The sequence below is a fragment of the Cardiocondyla obscurior genome, linkage group LG07 (genome assembly GCF_019399895.1).
Source record: "Cardiocondyla obscurior isolate alpha-2009 linkage group LG07, Cobs3.1, whole genome shotgun sequence".
NCBI classification, from domain to species: Eukaryota; Metazoa; Arthropoda; class Insecta; order Hymenoptera; family Formicidae; genus Cardiocondyla; species Cardiocondyla obscurior.
The window spans coordinates 6,921,287-6,938,546 of NC_091870.1; positions in this window are offsets into that span (position 1 = coordinate 6,921,287).

The following is a 17,260-nucleotide window of genomic DNA, read 5'->3' on the forward strand; positions in this document are numbered from 1 at the left end:
AAGAAAAAAACGTGCGCATGTGTGCACGGTGTCTATTGAGCAGACTCGATTCGGAGAGAACGGAATCAAAGACGACCGCTGAATTTTGTGGCGCATGCCAGTTTTGTTCTTTCTACACGTTCGTGGTTTTAAGCCGATAGAATCGCTCCAACAGACGCAACCGACGGATCCTTACGTGTGCGTTGCATTGTCTCCCGAATATGTACTTTCAAAACCTCGCAGCGATTTTTACTGACGCGACATAGGTAATAACACCGGTAACAAACATCATAGAATATATAATTTAATTATTCCATTTTTATGGAAACAGATATTCGAAAGATAATTATTTATTTTTATTTTTATTTTTTTTTTAATTAAATTGTGTGGCAACATTTATTATTATATGAACCTCCATTAATCGTTATTAAATTTAATACCGTTTGCGATACAATTCGATCTTCTCGCTCTATTATACATAGAGTAACATTAAGGAAACTTTCACTTATTAATTGCCAAATGAAAGTTAATTGCCGCTACGTTTTGAAAGAAACGTAGCAAGAGTCGCATGAAAATTCATCTCGCGTCGCATACCACGCATACACGTATACGGACGTGCCTCTTGTCATTTCAATACGTCGTAAATCGATATTATCTGCCGATTTGTGATGCAAATGCGAATTTATATAATACCAACGGAACAATTTGCTTTCACCGAGCGACGAGTCGCTTTCGTGCCTTCGAAATTTCACAGAAGCGGATTTCGCGAGTCTGTAATGTGGGCACCGATAATTGTAATAAATCGCGCCGGCCAATTTACCGCGCTTTAGCAGTACACGGCCCGATGCTAAATTGTACGCGACTGTGCATGCAACGTGTAATCCAATCCCACCGACGTATCCTGCCTATCTAGATTGCCGCGGATTAATAGTCGTTATTTCACGTAAGTGGTATAACTGAAAAATGCATGCCGCGCGAACGCGACGTGTACGAGGAACAATTGTCTTCTCAGTCGGTGGCAGTCGCCTCGCGCGAAATTTATGTGACTCCCGTAACAGCGTTTTTGATCTATCGACAAATGAATCCCAGAGGCGACTCGAGGGGGGGAGGAATATAAACTCTGTCAACAATTTTCTCCGCGATTAGATCACGACGTATCGAAGAGAAAAGGCGAGATTGAACATCGCAAAGTTTTCTCACACTTTTAAGTTCGTTATTTTATTTTGTCCGTGTCTATTTAGATTTATTAAACGGTGACGCCGCGAACTCGCTGTCGAATAGAGACGTATCGATGTGAACGGACATATAATTCAGCCGCCACTTTTCTGGAGTTTTCGAAGTGACTACATGACGTGAGATCAAAATATCCTTTCAGTTAGATGGCCGTTTATTTCCCTATCGGACGTTCTCGCCTCGTGACCGCTTAATTTTCGATATTAGGCACAGCGATTGAGATTGACATTGTAACTCGTTCGAGACACGATTCACAGATGTATAAAAGGTTAGGCGAAGAGGCTTTGATTTCGTCGGGAACGAGGCGTGATAATATCGGTTGTCAGTCACTCGTAACGCGGGAAACAATCGGCCTCCCGTTTCTCGGCTGCGAGAGAGATCAACTCCCAGCGGATCGGAGAGAGAAAACACGCTCGCTCCGAAGTGCCTATTTGTTTCGCGGGCACCCTGTAGTTAATTCTAATACGCGACATCACGCGATACCGCTCCGGCAATTAAAGAATCGCGGAGGAACATTTATTGAATCAATCAAGACAGCGTGAAAGCCGCCGGCGCGGCAGGCCGCGCGCCTTCGCCGGCTCGCGATCTCCCATTCACCGAAATCGGTAAAATCTTTTTAGAGGGTCCCCCTTCGGTTCAATTTAGCGCGGGCAGGAGCGGTGCTCGACCAGTTCGACCAACCGGACCGTCCGTTCGTCCGCGGCCCTTTTTCTTCCTCTTCTTCTGCGTCTTCGCTTCTTCTTCTCGGCCTTCCACGTCGGCTTTTCTATCCCGATACAAAGAGGCGCGAGCGAGCCTAATTATTATGATAGCTCGCCACCGGATTCTGTCGGTCCCTTTGATCTGCCGCCGTTTAGCATGATCCCCCGATATTTAGGTAGGCTCTGTTGTCCAGAAGGGCTTGGAGGGGGCACTCCTCGTGCAGTAAAACAGGAGAGAGACGGGATGCGTGCGTGTACGTGTACGTGCATGGGCTGAAGGCTCGGGGAAGGGGGAGGGGGAGTATAGGGATTTAGGGAAAGAATCATCGGCGGGACTTGGGGTAAGCGATAAACTATCCATCAATGAGAATTTTTTTTCCTCCCCCTCCCTCCCCCCCTGAAAAGTTTTACGCTTGTGTGTGTCTCCGTCTTCTCCCCGTGTCTGTCTCCTGCGCGTCCCCGTTTCCTTCCTACCCTCCCGTGCCGCTTGATTGCGTTTGGCGGCCCACCGGTTTCGTCGTTCCCTTCTCCCTTCCTCCCGCCGGGGGGGCCCTACGCGCGAGCGCGCGGATTACATTAAGACATTTTTTACAAAGTACGAAGAGAGCCGGCCTTTAATTGATAATTTCTTCTTTTTCACGCGCCACGTCCGCTGGTATGCGCCAGGAGCAGTAAAAAAAAAAAAAAAGAAATAAAAAAAAAAAAAAGAACCACCCGCCTTTTACGCGCGTAATGAGACGATCGTTTGATATTTCCGTTGAAATTGATTTGCGGAGCAGCGTGGAACGCCCTTCCTCCACTTTAGTTTTATCTTTAGTGCTGCATTTTGTACTGGCATAAATGACAACGTGATAATGTCATTATCTAATGTGTAGCACACGCGTATAGATTTTCTCGCGGTTTGGGCATCGCGCCGTTGTTCCCACCGCAGAGCCGCTCGCAGCTTCAAAACGCCAGAGAACAGCATAATGACGTATTGTACTAACTTGCATAGTTAATCGCGTGCAATATTATTAGCTATCGGACTCAGTTTATGAGCCCTTTGTAAAATGACTTTCACCCGTGAGCACATGACATTTGTCAGAATGTCAAAAGGCCACTGCGACTTTATTAAAATCGGGACGCGAATTCCACCCGCTTGCGCGCACTTTCGTTGTACCTGCGGCGATTTTTTTTTTAAGCACGTACAGTGCAGAACGCAGTCCGTCGATGCGAGGTAAATAATTGTCGAACGAGCGCATTAGCGTCAAACGCGACGCTAAGTGACGACGTATCCTGTGCAAACACGGCGTTAATTCGTCATAGTGCTACCTGAAGTCCGCCGGTCCGTTTAGACGTTTACGCCGAGTCGACGTTTACACACGCGGCGCATGGCATCGTGTTTTATTCACCGCGGAAGAGGAAATCGAGTGACGGCCGACGACGAGATTGACGCGCGTCCTACACCGCGCGGGAGGGCACCCCTTTAACCGGGGCTGCTCGCCAAGTTCGATCGGCTCGGGGTGGCGAGCCGCTGTCGGGCCATCCCCGTCGCCGCGTTCTCCATATTAGACGCGATACGTGTATTTAGTCGTAATTGACGAGAGTTCGGGACAGGTCACGGTGGCGAAGAAGGCAGCGGCGGCTCATGGGCGGCCGCCCTCCCACCCTCCGCCCGGTGCAACGTGCGTCGGGATGCGTGTGTGCACGCCGGATCTCCCCGTTGCAGTTCCGCCGGTCCCACCAGCGTCGACCTGCCCGTTCGCCCATGCCCGTCGTGCTAGCCCCACTTCGCGTACCCGGGAACTTCTGCCGGTTCTACCCTTCCCTGTCGCGCACTCGGCGAAACGCATTCCCTCTCGGCGCGGCGCCTCCGCTCGCTCGACACAGCGCGTTCCGCTCGAGCACCGCCTCGTCCACCAGCCGATTGGTCGAGCGACCCTTCGACGCTCGCCCCGTAAATCGATTTATATTGCAAGGGATTTTTGCTCCCTTCCTCCGCGCGCCGCCGCTGCCCGCTCGTACGGCCAAGAGAGCGAGCGGGCGAGCGTGCCGGGGTGATACGATAAAGCTCCGAAATTTTCACGCTCCTCGCGAAACGCGCCGCTCGAGCTTTTCGTCGCGCTCTTCTCGTGCCTCGTCCCTTCGGGCGAGGTCCGCGTGAGACGGAAACGTGACTGGCAGACTTTGCTCGTTGTTGATTTTAGCGCGAAATATGCAATTCTACATTAATTCTTCAAAGAGGCAAAAAATACTGCATTTTTATCTTTAAAATTCTGATTTGTAATTCAAATATTTTTTACACTGCGTTTCTTGCTTTATCTTTTAATTAAGTAGCCAAGAATCGAGTCTAGCAAAGGTTCTCATTTGTTCGAATTCGCTAGGATTGGCAGTCCAAGGCGCTAGGGAAACGATCACGGCTTTTCTAGCTGTCGAGGTAAATATCTGCAGATGACCAGCGGCCTTTGAGCAGCCGAACAATACGCCTGAGTGGCCGCGACCAATCGAACAAACGACTCGGCTTTGTTGACCTCCGCGAAGGTGATGGTGCTCCAAAGCATCACTTATTAGGCACGCGACCCTCGTAGAGCGAAGATGGCTGCGGCACGACTGTGAGTCGAATGGGAGACAATGCGCCGTGAGAGAGATTCCCGATCGACGATCTTCCACAAAAGATTCGCTCGGGACCGCAAACTCGACGAAATAACACTTCGCGTGAATTATGAGCAAGTAGCCGGGCTCTTTTCTTCATTTCCTTTCTGGACCAGCTTTTGCGCGCGGTCAGTATTTTCAAAAGCTGTATTTAATAGATATTAGTCGCCCGAAGAATCGCATCGGCGCGACAACTCCTTGACCACATGAAATATAATTAATCTTCGTGAATTTTTAAATCTTAAAAAAATAAACGTTGCGATTTCTAATTTTAATTAAATATGAGATAATAAAATATTACTTCGATCATGTAATTTAATTTTGAACAGATTGCAGTATAGACATTAAAAGAAATTTTTTTTTTTAATATCGCAGCTTTAACGAATAGATACCGTTGCTTATATTGGGAGAATAAACCCTCCACTCTAGATTTCTTACACTTAGAGGAGCGAGGGATGCTGGGGACGGTCGTGCCTCATCGCCCGGAAGTGATTCGATATACCCTAAGAACGTTTGCTGGTAGGGCAGCTAGAGAGGTGACAAATCGAATGTCGCCTTCGTCACAGATACTGCAAAATTTTATCTGCTAACACACAGGATCGATAACGCCAGTTGTCCCCGTTTACGAGTTTAATCTTGAAATACGACGCGGAGCTCGGTCGAGCAAAAAGATGTATCGAACCACGTACACGATCGTGCTACAACGGGATGTTCACTTATTCCTTTAAAGATTTAAAAAGAAAAAAAAAAAAAAAAAGAATGAAAAAGAAAATTCTCTCAGAATTCGTCATTTGAATAAAATAATCTTATCATTCAAAATTTGCTTTAACTCGAATGCGCGCGCGTCAATAGACAAACATGAATACCTGCAGTCGTCACTTTGGCTATTCAGACGGCAATCAAGGTTCTTTCACGTCTCGATGCCCGACGAGTCTATCGACGACGATTCGGGGAGCTTTTTCTGCGCCGATTTTCTCTGGTTTTTGTGCCCGCTCACACGGGCCGAGCGCGCGACAAATCGCTCGAGCTCGTGACATGTAAATGCTAAATTGATGAGAGATCTCCCTGAAGTGCGCGTACGCTCTTCTTCTCGGGCCGCGGCTCGCCCCGTCCACGGACGTGCTTGATGAACGCGTTAGACATGCTTGCCCACTTCGGGCGATATCTATGGGTGGCCTCGATGATCCATCGGGAGCGGACGAAGCGGGCGTTCGATGCCCACAAGCCACTTTTGCGGCTCGGTCGTGACGCACGAATAACGAGACCAACAATGACGACAATCTTTCAAAGGTATTTCTCCAAGGCTTAACTAATTTTTTTCAAGTTTTTCTTTTTTCGCCGCGATTTTTTATTAACATTGCCACTTTCTTGCAATCGCAATAATCGCACTTGATTTTTATTTATTTTTATCATTAAGACAAAGGTGAGCTTTCTTCGAGTTATTTAAAACTGGCACAACGCCTGAATTTATTAAAAATCAATTTTATTGTTGCTGTCGATTATTGACTCGAAAAAATCGATTATTACCGCTCGGCGACGGTCTGGGGGGGATGATAAAAGACCCCAGCGCGCCGACCAATCACAGCGCTCCATCGATCGCCTGATTCCGATCGATAAGAGCTTACGCCACGTTGCGCACTTACAGAGATACGCCGGCCACGTGGAGAGCTATCGGATTTTCGAGACGGATATCGAGACATCTGCGTATGTTCTCTCACGGCTTATCATCGTGTGCCTATGTCCAGCCTCGCCCTGGGAGTCTTATGAACCGTAGTATCTCGCACAGGACACCGCCGTTGTCCATTCATCGACATTGATCGATCAAGTAAAGGTGAATAGTTTCGTTTTCTACTCCGCCACGTTAGCTGTGCGCATTCGTAGTCGGACTGTGCGGCGAGCATCAAAGCTGCAATTTTCGCGATCGAAGAAATCTTTCTATCTAAGTGCCGAAATATTAAAGGTCAGTCTTATTGCGGAGCTTCGAGTGCAAGGACACGTGTTATTGATCGCTCCGCAAGTTTGCATATTTTCGACCGCTGATAAGACGTTTTTTCGTGTACGGATGAGTGTCGGCTGTGGACGCGGGGAGCGGGAGGAGAGGAGGGAACGGTGTGTGTTAAATGTGCCAGCGCTGCAATGTGCGTCCGGTCACCCGCAACCAAAACACGTGCACGGTAAGACTTAAACATTACACGCTGAATATATTCAATGTATCATTGAACAGAACAGAATATTGACTGTAATTTTTTTGTTTCAGATAATATTCTATCGATGAAGAAGGACCAGCCGGACATTCCGCGGACATCCTGAGAGGAGGAGGAGGCCCAGGAAGGGTATCCTGCACCGGCGGAGCAACCCCGGGGTAAGTATTTATTTTTTTATTTTTTTATTTAATTTGATTAAATATCTACAACAAATTCTTTGACTTTTCTGTTTCAGATCAAGAGAAACTCCGCTGCTTCGCATCGATCAGTGAAAAAAAAGTGTCGTACGCCGATATCAGTAAATATACGAACCGCAGTCGGTTCGTCGGTCGTGCCGGGAGTGCCGCTAGTTTTCCGGGCGTTTTTTCTTACGATTTTTACGGGATTTTACGTGCGTTCGCGAGTGTCTAGTGCGCGGAAGGATGGCTCGTCACGTCCCATCTGAGAGGATGAGCAGGCCCAGGAGGCATCCTGCATCGGCGGAGCAACTTTTAAGTAAGAATATATTTTAAAAATAAAATATTTATTAAATAAAATCTTTAACATTTTTTTATATTAATTTTTAAAGCTAATATACCTACATCTCTACATTAATATATTTCTTTTTATGTTACAGCCACCGGCAGAATTCTTCAACTCCGCTGATGCAGAATGGGTAAGTCTACTAATTCTTTTTCTTTTTACAGGATTTTTTTTTCACAAGTGTCGAAAAATAACGCGCGCAAGTGATCGATAATTGTCGCGAATGTAAAATCACGGTCGCGTTCGCGAGTTTCTAGTGCGCGGAATGATGGCTCGTCACGTCCCAACTGAGAGGAGGAGCAGGCCCGGGGGGCATCAGGCATCGGCGGAGCAACTTTTAAGTAAGAATAAATTTTTTAAATAAATTATTAAATAAAAACTTTAACCTTTTTTTTATTAATTTTGTAAACTAATATAATACATGTCTACATTAATGTATTTCTTTTTATGTTACAGTCACCGGCAGATATCTTCAACTCCGCTGAACCTCATACAAATTGGTAAGTCACATGACTTCTTTTTCGTAGCTTGACATTGTGTTTTTTGAACCGGCAAGAAAATAATTATAATTAATCAATGTCCCTAATTATAATAACGCGCAGAAATTAGGACCCTTCTAAAAACAGCGTACGCGAAGCGTGCTAGTAGCAATAAAACATGCGTTGTGTTTTCTGTACAATAATATATTATAATATTAAATAAAAATTTCTCTCTCGTACGCGAATGCGTATAAAATGTAATAAGTTAGGTATTTTATTTATTTATTGTTGAGAAACGCGTAAAATAAAAGCTGCTTTTGTCGGTGATACGTTTGATAGAGATATATAAAATGGAGGCCGCTGTGAAATATAATACCGAACTCCACGCCCGAATGGCGTCGAAAAAAACTGCAAGAAATCATTATGCGTTATGCAAGGACGCTCGCAGCGACGTATTAGCATGATAATGTTCTCGATTAGGGGCGTGAGCGAGAGCTACTTGATTCTTCCTGGGTAGTCGTTGCCGCGGAGCTCACGTCGTTACGAGCATCTCGATTGAAAGATGGGGTACATGGGAGAGGGCAAGGGGAATTCGTGATGGCCTTAAGGGTATAACACGCCCTTCGCGGCGGACCTGCCCTAAACTAGGCTGACAATAAGTCCCCGGAAGAGCGAACGATCTGCCCCCCTCGACTCGGCGACCCTCCGGCAATAATTAGGCCCATTCAATGAGGAGATTTATGTAACTCACCATGATGGAATATCTTATTCCGTTCACCGCGAGAAAGACAGAGAGAGAGAAAAGGGGGGAGGGGAAGAGAGATGGGAGAAAGAGCTCGGCAAACCACAGGCAATAATTTATTTATCACATCTATACGGCCGCACGACAGATCCGCCGGCCAGTAAGTCGGTTTCAGGGCTTTCGAGGCGAAGGGAGTGTTGGGGGGGTAATCCGTTTCCTCTCCGACGATCGAACTGTCTCGATTCGCTGAGAGATCAGTTACTCACGGCACGGTACTCGAGCTCAATTACCGTCCGTCTCTCACGAACTCGCATCGGGGAAGACGCGTCTGCGACACGCATCCGGCGAGCAATGTATTATAAGCTTTTTCTCGACTTAGATTTTCGTCCACGTAGCGCAATTAAGTATTCTAATCAGTAGGGAAATTAATGGGAGTAATAATGTGCCGATCTGATTTTATCGCTTTGCCGCGAATCGTAAATGTATGTACAAAATCCCGCGACGGTCGAGTTAATTAAACGCCGCGGTGGAAGAGACCGTCGCGCTCTTGACGCAAGCTTTTGATTTAGGAGTGACTTTCGAGCGCGCGCGGCCGGTTTTTGAAATAAACGAAAAGGAAAAAAAAAAGAAAACCACATTTATCGCCAGTCTTTACGAGCGTCCTCCGTTGAAAGGGCAATTTCGCATATTCTATGCGTCTCAGGATCGATTAGCGAGATCAGCGTACGCGTCGTCATGTTGGGCTCGGTTGCAACTGCCTCGGCTGAAAATGCGCCGGTAACCGCGACAGGAAATACATAAGGAATTTATGACGTCGTACGGCAGCCGTGCGCCGAGCAAGCGGTGAACCGCGGTTAGTATCGAAACGCACTGCGCGAACGTCGTTCAAAGTCCGAAGCAACATCGTTTTGAGTCGGGCGTATTTTCCATAATGCCGTCGTGGAAGCCGATCATCGAGTACGAATCCTTCCAAGAATGGAGCGCGTGTATCCCAAGTATTGCCGGGGAGCAAAACTACCCTGTTCAGAACTATCATTATTTCCTATGCGTATTAATTTTTTAATCGTCCACTCTCCTTTACAACAACAGTTTTACATGTCGCAACTTTTTCCCGAGCAAATACAAAGATATGTTTTTTAATGTAAGATCTTCGAACAATGGGTAAATAAGTCTCCTTAGACGCGACTCGTCGAATCGTTTGAAAGGTAGGAAGCAAGGTTGCAAAACTATTCAAATTGCCATTATCGAATTTATTAGTTTTAAATACAATGCGCAATCTTTACAGACGTCAACGCTGATAACAAAAAAGAAGAGAGAAAAAAAAAACTTTTTTCCTTTCTGTACAAAAAAAAAAATACCGAAGTTGCGTTTCTTACTTCGGGGCCGTAAAATAATGTTGTTGATAGCCCTCGGTATGATTATGCATCGTTAAACGTTTATCGTCTTGCAACGAGAATGCTTTTTTTTTTACGCATCGGCCATATTTGTTATATACAATCATAGCGATAATGTCATGGTTTGAATCGGGCAAACGATCGTCGTCGTGCATACGCCTTGGCCGATAAGAAACTTTTAGAGCTGCTTCCAAGTGCTTCGTGAGTCTATTTTTTTTTTTTTTTTTTTCCCCGGCATAATGCCAGGCCGTATGAAAGGAAGGTTTATTACAGCCTATTCGAATCGCCTATTGTCATTGCCGTGCATGTCGAAAACACTAACCTCGATAGCGTCTCGCACGCACGCTCAGAACGGTTCCTGACCTTCGAACTTGAATTTAATTGCACTGCACCTTGCTCCGGCTGCCGCGCGAGAAGAAACATTGACGTCTGGGAAAATCCCTGCCGGACACGTGCTTTCAAAGATCTAAAATTTTCATGACGCAACTCGGGCAGCCCTTCGTACCTTCAATATGCCATTAAAAAAAAAATTATATGTACTTACATAAGTAATAGTAATTTTTATTTTGCATTCAATTTTGAGAATTTACGTAATTAATCGACAACAAAAGAAATTAGATTTTTCTTTTTCTCTCTTTTTTTATTTTGATATTAAAAATCTTTCAAGACATTTGGCGATTTTTTGCACCGAAAGAATATTGAATAAAGACGATCTTTTGCCAAAGAAATTGCTTCGCTCTTCCGGTATTCTAAAGCTGAAAGAAAACCACCGCATCCGAATAGTCAAGGTGGCGAGTGATCGGGGGCTCACGGTGGTTTACAAAACATCGCCCGATGTCATTCTGTACAAAAGCCCGGCGCGGCTCCGGCAGTCAATTCGAGTACCATTTAGGCTCCATTTAACTCGAATCAGTTTCACTAACCATCTTTCCCCAATCTCGACGCGGAGGGGAGAATGCCGTGGGCTTACCCTCGCGGCCATTCAAGTGCCGGGGCGAGCCTGTGGATTTTCGTGAAACGCCGGGGCTGGTGCCCCACGTCGTGCGCAAAGTAAATCTCTTTGAAAGGCAAAAAGGCCTCTTACGAGGGCCACTCGGTTTCATCAATTTTCCGTCCCCGCTCGCGCCTACCTCCGTTTCATGTGATTTGACACACCTCCCTCTCCCCCGAAACCTCCGACCTCCGCTGCCGTCGATCGTAATGACACTCGGGATCTGCGGCCCGGTCTCGTCGTGCGACCTCATGAAACCTCGACCGGGGGATGCAGTGCCCCGCGTAGATTCGTCACGCCCGTAGAGCGCGATTCGTTGCTGGACGTCTCTGAATAGTCGCTGATGACTTGATATGCGGCATACGACCGATGGCTGAGGCGCCGCGCTTGCGGTCCTTTCACGTCGCCCTTTGTAGAGATGCTCGAGTTAGAATCAAATTGTCAGCCGAACAACACAATTGTCGGCCGAACATCGCTAATGTAACGTGCACTTGATTTTATTAATCACGCGAAACCGGTCTGCGAAGCAACTCGTGACGGACGTTTTAACTATGTTGATAACAGCTTGAAAAATGGAGTATTTTATTGATTGACGTAATTTAAAGTAACCGTAAAATCAGATAAAAACGCGAATATCGCAGAATCCGCGTCAGTGCACTTTAAAAAGAGCGTCTTTAAAGCGTAGCTTTGTAACCGGCTTTACGATCGGGCGTCGTGCCGTAAATCAACGTGTTGTTGGTCTACCAAAGTTTGCTCGGAAGATCAACGACTGTAAATTAAGATAACCGCGAATTTAGAAAAAAAAAATATATATTTCTAGAAAAACTTTTTAGCGTTAAAGTTGGAACAGGCAGTACAAATTCTCAAAATAGGCATTTTTCTTTTCAAACCGACGTTAGCGCGATGGCTGTATTCGCTTTACAAAAAAAATTTAAATTCCTACTCACAATTTAGAAATGCATTTTTAACATTTACTAAACTAACTAAAATTAAAGTTTTTTTTTATTAATTAAATTTTATTTGTCCGGGGATGCAGCGACCGACGTGGGTCTGTTCTCAACGTTAGATAAGTAGCATAAATTATGCAAAGGATTCCGTCATATAGAGAGATAAGACGTCTGCGGTAAAAGTACGGGGAATAAAGGCAAAAAGGTGTGAAGGACGAAGGATTCCGAAAGTGTAAGCCGTGTCACCCTGCTCGGTAGGCGCTGAGACGGAATTTGCGTAATCCCCGCGTGTGTCTCGGCCCGCCACGCGGCGCGTCGAAAAGGTATTACACTTCAGTGGTACAGAACGTAAAGTAAGTGTATAAAAGCAATTCGTGTGTGGCCCGGAGATGGCCGGTTCTTCACCTCGCGAACGAGAAGTCGGTTCCCTTTGATGTTGCGCCTACCCGCGCCTGGTGGGAGTCACTTCTCCACCGTCCTTTACTTCGCCCGTCTCCCTTCACCGAGCGAACCCCCTTGTCTCCCCTCCCTCCCCACCCCCTGCGCGTAAGCCTCGCCGTTTCGCCCTCTCCCGCCGCGCCAGGCCCTTTTCCTCCATTCTCCGCGATATAATTTTTTATACCGGCCATTTTATCAATTCTCAGAAGTGGATCTTCATGAAAACCAATAAAGCCCCTCCGCTCCCCGATTGACTTTTTATCGATTCGGCCCGGCGTGCCCGTTGATACGAAATAGAAACAGGGTCTAGCTTTGATCCCAGTTAACAAGCTCGCTAAGTAATCTTGTTCGCGGAAGAAAAAGATATATGTCATCTTTTTAAATTATATGTATATACGCGAAATAAAAAGAAATGAGAGAAAAGAGAGGACGCGGATGTGTCGCCTTAACTTCTCGTCTCTTAGTTGCACGCCCGCGGGGTTTCTACGGAGAGGTTTATTAGCTTCGGAGCCTGCGAAAAGTCGTCGTCCGCGCCTCGTGTAAGTTGTGCACGCAAGTTGAAACGACGATCGGCGCGATCGTCCGCTAATTATGATAATAATAATTGCGCTAATAACACTCTAGACGATGCGAAAGAGAGAGGTAATTAATCGGGGGAGATAATATCGTGGCCGCACGAGAAATGGCGACGATAGCGAATCGTGAAAAGAGACGCGCCCCGTCAATACGGCAGCGTTATCGCCGCCGACATCGCGTTAAATAGTTGGAGCGGTTGGCGTAACGAGCTAATAACTCCCATTAGAAAGTACGCAACTATTAGCTGCGAATGTATTAATATTGCTACAGTGAAGTTTTAATAGCCGCCAATAAACGACGGCGCTGTTACAAATTGCTAAACGGTTTACCACACGCGGCGCACAGTTTTCACAGAATATCCAACAATCTATTTCGTAATGGCCGTACAGACATACGCTCACGGTTATACATACTTCATTTACGTTTCGTGGGATAACGGCTGCTCGAGCGTTTAATCGTTTCAAACGTAAATTTTATTTCAACTTAATAAAATAAAATAATATAAAATAAAATAGAATAAAATAAAATATAATAAAACCTTTTCTTAATGCGACAAAAAATTTATTAGATATTAATATGAGTCTTTCGACGTTTATTAATTTCAATCGCGCTTTATTCGTTATTCCGAAAAAAATTTTCAGGAAAGTCGGAACAACTCGCGAGAGCAGCTTGCGATCTCACCTTCGACCGCCGTCTCCCTTTTTTTCTTTCTTTCACGGAAAAACGTTGATTGCCAATTATTTCACATTATTTAACCGATTTATCGAGTTATTCCGTTCGCGCCGCGGGTCTCTCGGGGCGACGATTTTTCTTAATTGTCCGCGCGTACACGTGAACATTCGATTAACGATCGAGGTGCTCGTCATAATTCATTACCGCCTTTCCCCCCTCCGCGTTGCTGCGCGTCTCGACGCGAAATCAAAAATCATCCACGAATTAATTAGCGCGCTCGCGCGCGCGTTAACGAAGCGTGTCAGCTGTTTGTCTATCGCGCAACGCGATGGCGGTCTCGTTTTGCGGCGTGAGGTGCATGCGCCGTCGCGCGTCACACGGCTTAACACGAGATGCGAGATACCGCGGAGGTGAGGGACGCCACAATCGGAATTCCACCGTGACGTGAAATTAAGAATTACACAAGCAATTACCCCGCTCGCTCAAGGCGACGGTGTATCATCTTCTAATTATTACCCCGCGCGATATCCATCGTCGGCGCGGATGCTCTGGGAAAATAGTTGGTCGCGATCTCGAATTATGCGGCGAAGGGACTTCGAGGGTGAGAATCGATAAGCGGGACGATTAACGCCTGTACTTTTCCACGTGTGTGAGCGAACGAGGGAGAACAAAAAAAAAACGAATAAAAGTAGGCGCTTTACGGAAGCAAATAAGGCCCCGTTGAACGAGAAGAAAATTAAAATGATAATGCGGCGATGACGAGATAAGTCTTACGCACGTGAGGTTGCACTTTTGCGCTCGTGCTCTTTCGCGCAAACCGCGTCGTAATGCGCGCGAACGGTGCTTTACTTGCGCCTAAGTCCAATGACACAACACCGTAATTGATCGGGCATTCCGTCGACATTTTTAAATAATAGATAAAATCGTTTACGCAGACATGACGACGCGACATGTGGCATTAAGCGTGGCGTACATCTTGTTTCAGCAAGTACGTTTAGCTCGCCGACCTGCATTGATATTTTCTTCGCGTAAACGCTGCCGCGTTGTACAGACCGCGCGTCGCTCGAAGGGATGAGCAATAAGCAACGGGATTCAGTCAGCGATGAAAATCACCGATACGCGAAGCTTGTAATAAATCGCGAACGATATTTATTTTTTATTTTTCTCAAACCCTCGCTCAGCGAAGTGCCGAGTTTTGCGGGCTGCGTACAAAATTCTATTCCATTGCAGGACATCGATATAAAATCGCGGAGGAAGCGAAACAGCTGCGTGCCAGCTGCGTTTTTCTCAGCGCTTTATTTCTACTTTGTTCCCGATTAATTACAACATTGTAACGTCGGGGGTACTTTCATATTTACTTACTTCCACGCAAAGTTCATACGTTCCCCCGTGGGGGAGAACCGCCGTCTCCGTGCGCACACCCAATACTGAATATATAGTTGGAATCGCTTTAATGGCGGCCGCGAGAAAATTGCCAAGACCCGAAGTCGAATTAATATGAATAATAAATGTGGAGGACTTAATTATTTTACACAGCCTCGCAGCCTCGGGCGCTGCGCATCTGCGCCGGGAATGTTTTTCGTGAGTCCGGTTAATCTGGCGATTAGGGAAAATCGGCTCTCTCTCGCGCCGGCAGAAAGCCGCGGCATCCCCGACCGCGAAAAAGTCCTCGGAGAGGATCGCGCGGAATATCTAATTTGCGCGCGGCTTCCTCGTGCCGCGCGAGGCCACGGGTGTAATTAAAACGATCAAACAGCCTCGATTCGGTGCGGCTGTACGTGCCACCGTCCGACGATCCGAGGCAATCAACGAAATACCGTAATGTCCCGTTCCCTCGGAGTTTACCCTCTCTCCCTCTTCATTACGTTGTACCGGCGCCCCGCATGCAAATTGTCCACCGGGGTTTCCAGGAGCGGGTATAATATCATTTTAATGACGAAAAAGTCTCTCGCCGGTAATCAATCCCGCGAAAAAATCACGAGGTTGAGGGAGTCTCATATCACTCACGTCGCGCCGTCGATTACAATGTTTCCTCTCCGCGACCCTTCGCCCTTCTCATTAGTACTTTTTTATTATATCGCCGTTATTGTTTCGCATTAAATTTCCTCCCCCTCTCTCAAGTGACACTCAGCGATACATCAAATGCGTATCACTGGACTGTCGATGCGAGGAAAGTATCAGTTAGTCCGATACGATCGCGTGTTAGTGTGTGAATGTGTAATAGAAATATGTAATATGACTAATTATGTAATAGCAGGCATTTAGCGAGCGTGCAGCTACATTATTTCAAGGTACAGAGAACAACTTCGGAAATTTTAAGTGAAATCACAAATTGCGAATCGGAAATTTCATACGTCGGGTTAGCTTCCATTTATATAACGCATTATTTCATAATTCTATATCATTTCGCCAAATAGTTTCCAGGATCGTAAAACAACGAAGATAGGAAGTAATATCTAGACATAATACCGCTTGTTCGCGTCAGAAATGTATAAGAACGATGCAGATGAATCTTAATGGCGATCATCATCGGCCCGACTCCTTCGATTTGCCTTTGAGAGTTGCAATTTTCTCGCGAGCGCGACTCCGATCCACGCGGCAATTCTATTTGCACTTCGGATTTTACTGGGTACTGTCACGAGACCGGGGTCAATTTCGCTTGCAACTGTACAGTTCAATTTCGTGGGAATCCCGCGATTATGATAAAGTAGCTTCGAACACGTATACCCCTTCGCCGAAATATTTTCCCGTCGAGATAATAGAAATTAAAACGCCGTCTAGATCGGCGAGATCTAGACGCTTTAATATTTGCACAGCTTTGTAAACTAGATAATTTTTTTTACACTCTATTAATTAATTAATTTTTTTATTTAACGCGAAAATAAAATATTGCGAGCAACGCGAGTAATTTACGACATACAGATGACAATTTTGAGAGGATAGAAAAATTCAGGAGTTCGTAGCGGGTGTTAATACGTTTCAAGATGAATTTGTAACATCGAATTTCACCCTTTAAAAAAAAGACTAATATGAATTTAGCCAAACGATATATCATACTGGGTGTGCCGACGTGGACAACCAGACGCATAAAGTTGAATTATCGCGCTATCGGGACGAAATTTCTAATTATTTATAGAGCAAAGAAAGAAAAGTGAGGCGCGAACGTAAATCCCGCTGTTCGCAGATCGCGCTCTGGCGGTTTCGGTGAAAGAGAGTTCTCAGTGATTTACGCGAAACGTCACGTTTCGCGGAGGCGCGGTGGGTCTTAATCTCACCGGAGGCGGCTTCGTGCGGCCATAAATACGAATTCTAATCCATGACGATAACGACACGCGTAATTACACCGCATCAGAATTAAGATATCGAAAGAGAAAGTCTTTGAGGAGCAAGAATTACGCACCGGGGACGACGCACTAGTCGTGCTGCGTGCATTCTGATTTCAATGTAATTCCGCCGCGACGTTGAAATTTTAGCGCTCGAATTTTTAATTAAAAAAAAAAACCAAGTTAGGTAATTCAGCGTTCTATTCGCAATTCAATTTTCCGTCAATTTTATCGAGGATTCTACATTGTAAGCGGAACTGCGCGCGAGATATTTCTGTAACTTCAGATTAGAGATTTATGCCTATTGATTTAGGATTTTATTGCCCGGCCGTGACGTATTTAAGTTGCGGTAGCATGACCGGCCGTATTGATTTTGTCCTCACGATATGTACATCTCGTTCGAGAGGTGTACCTCTCCTGCCGCCATA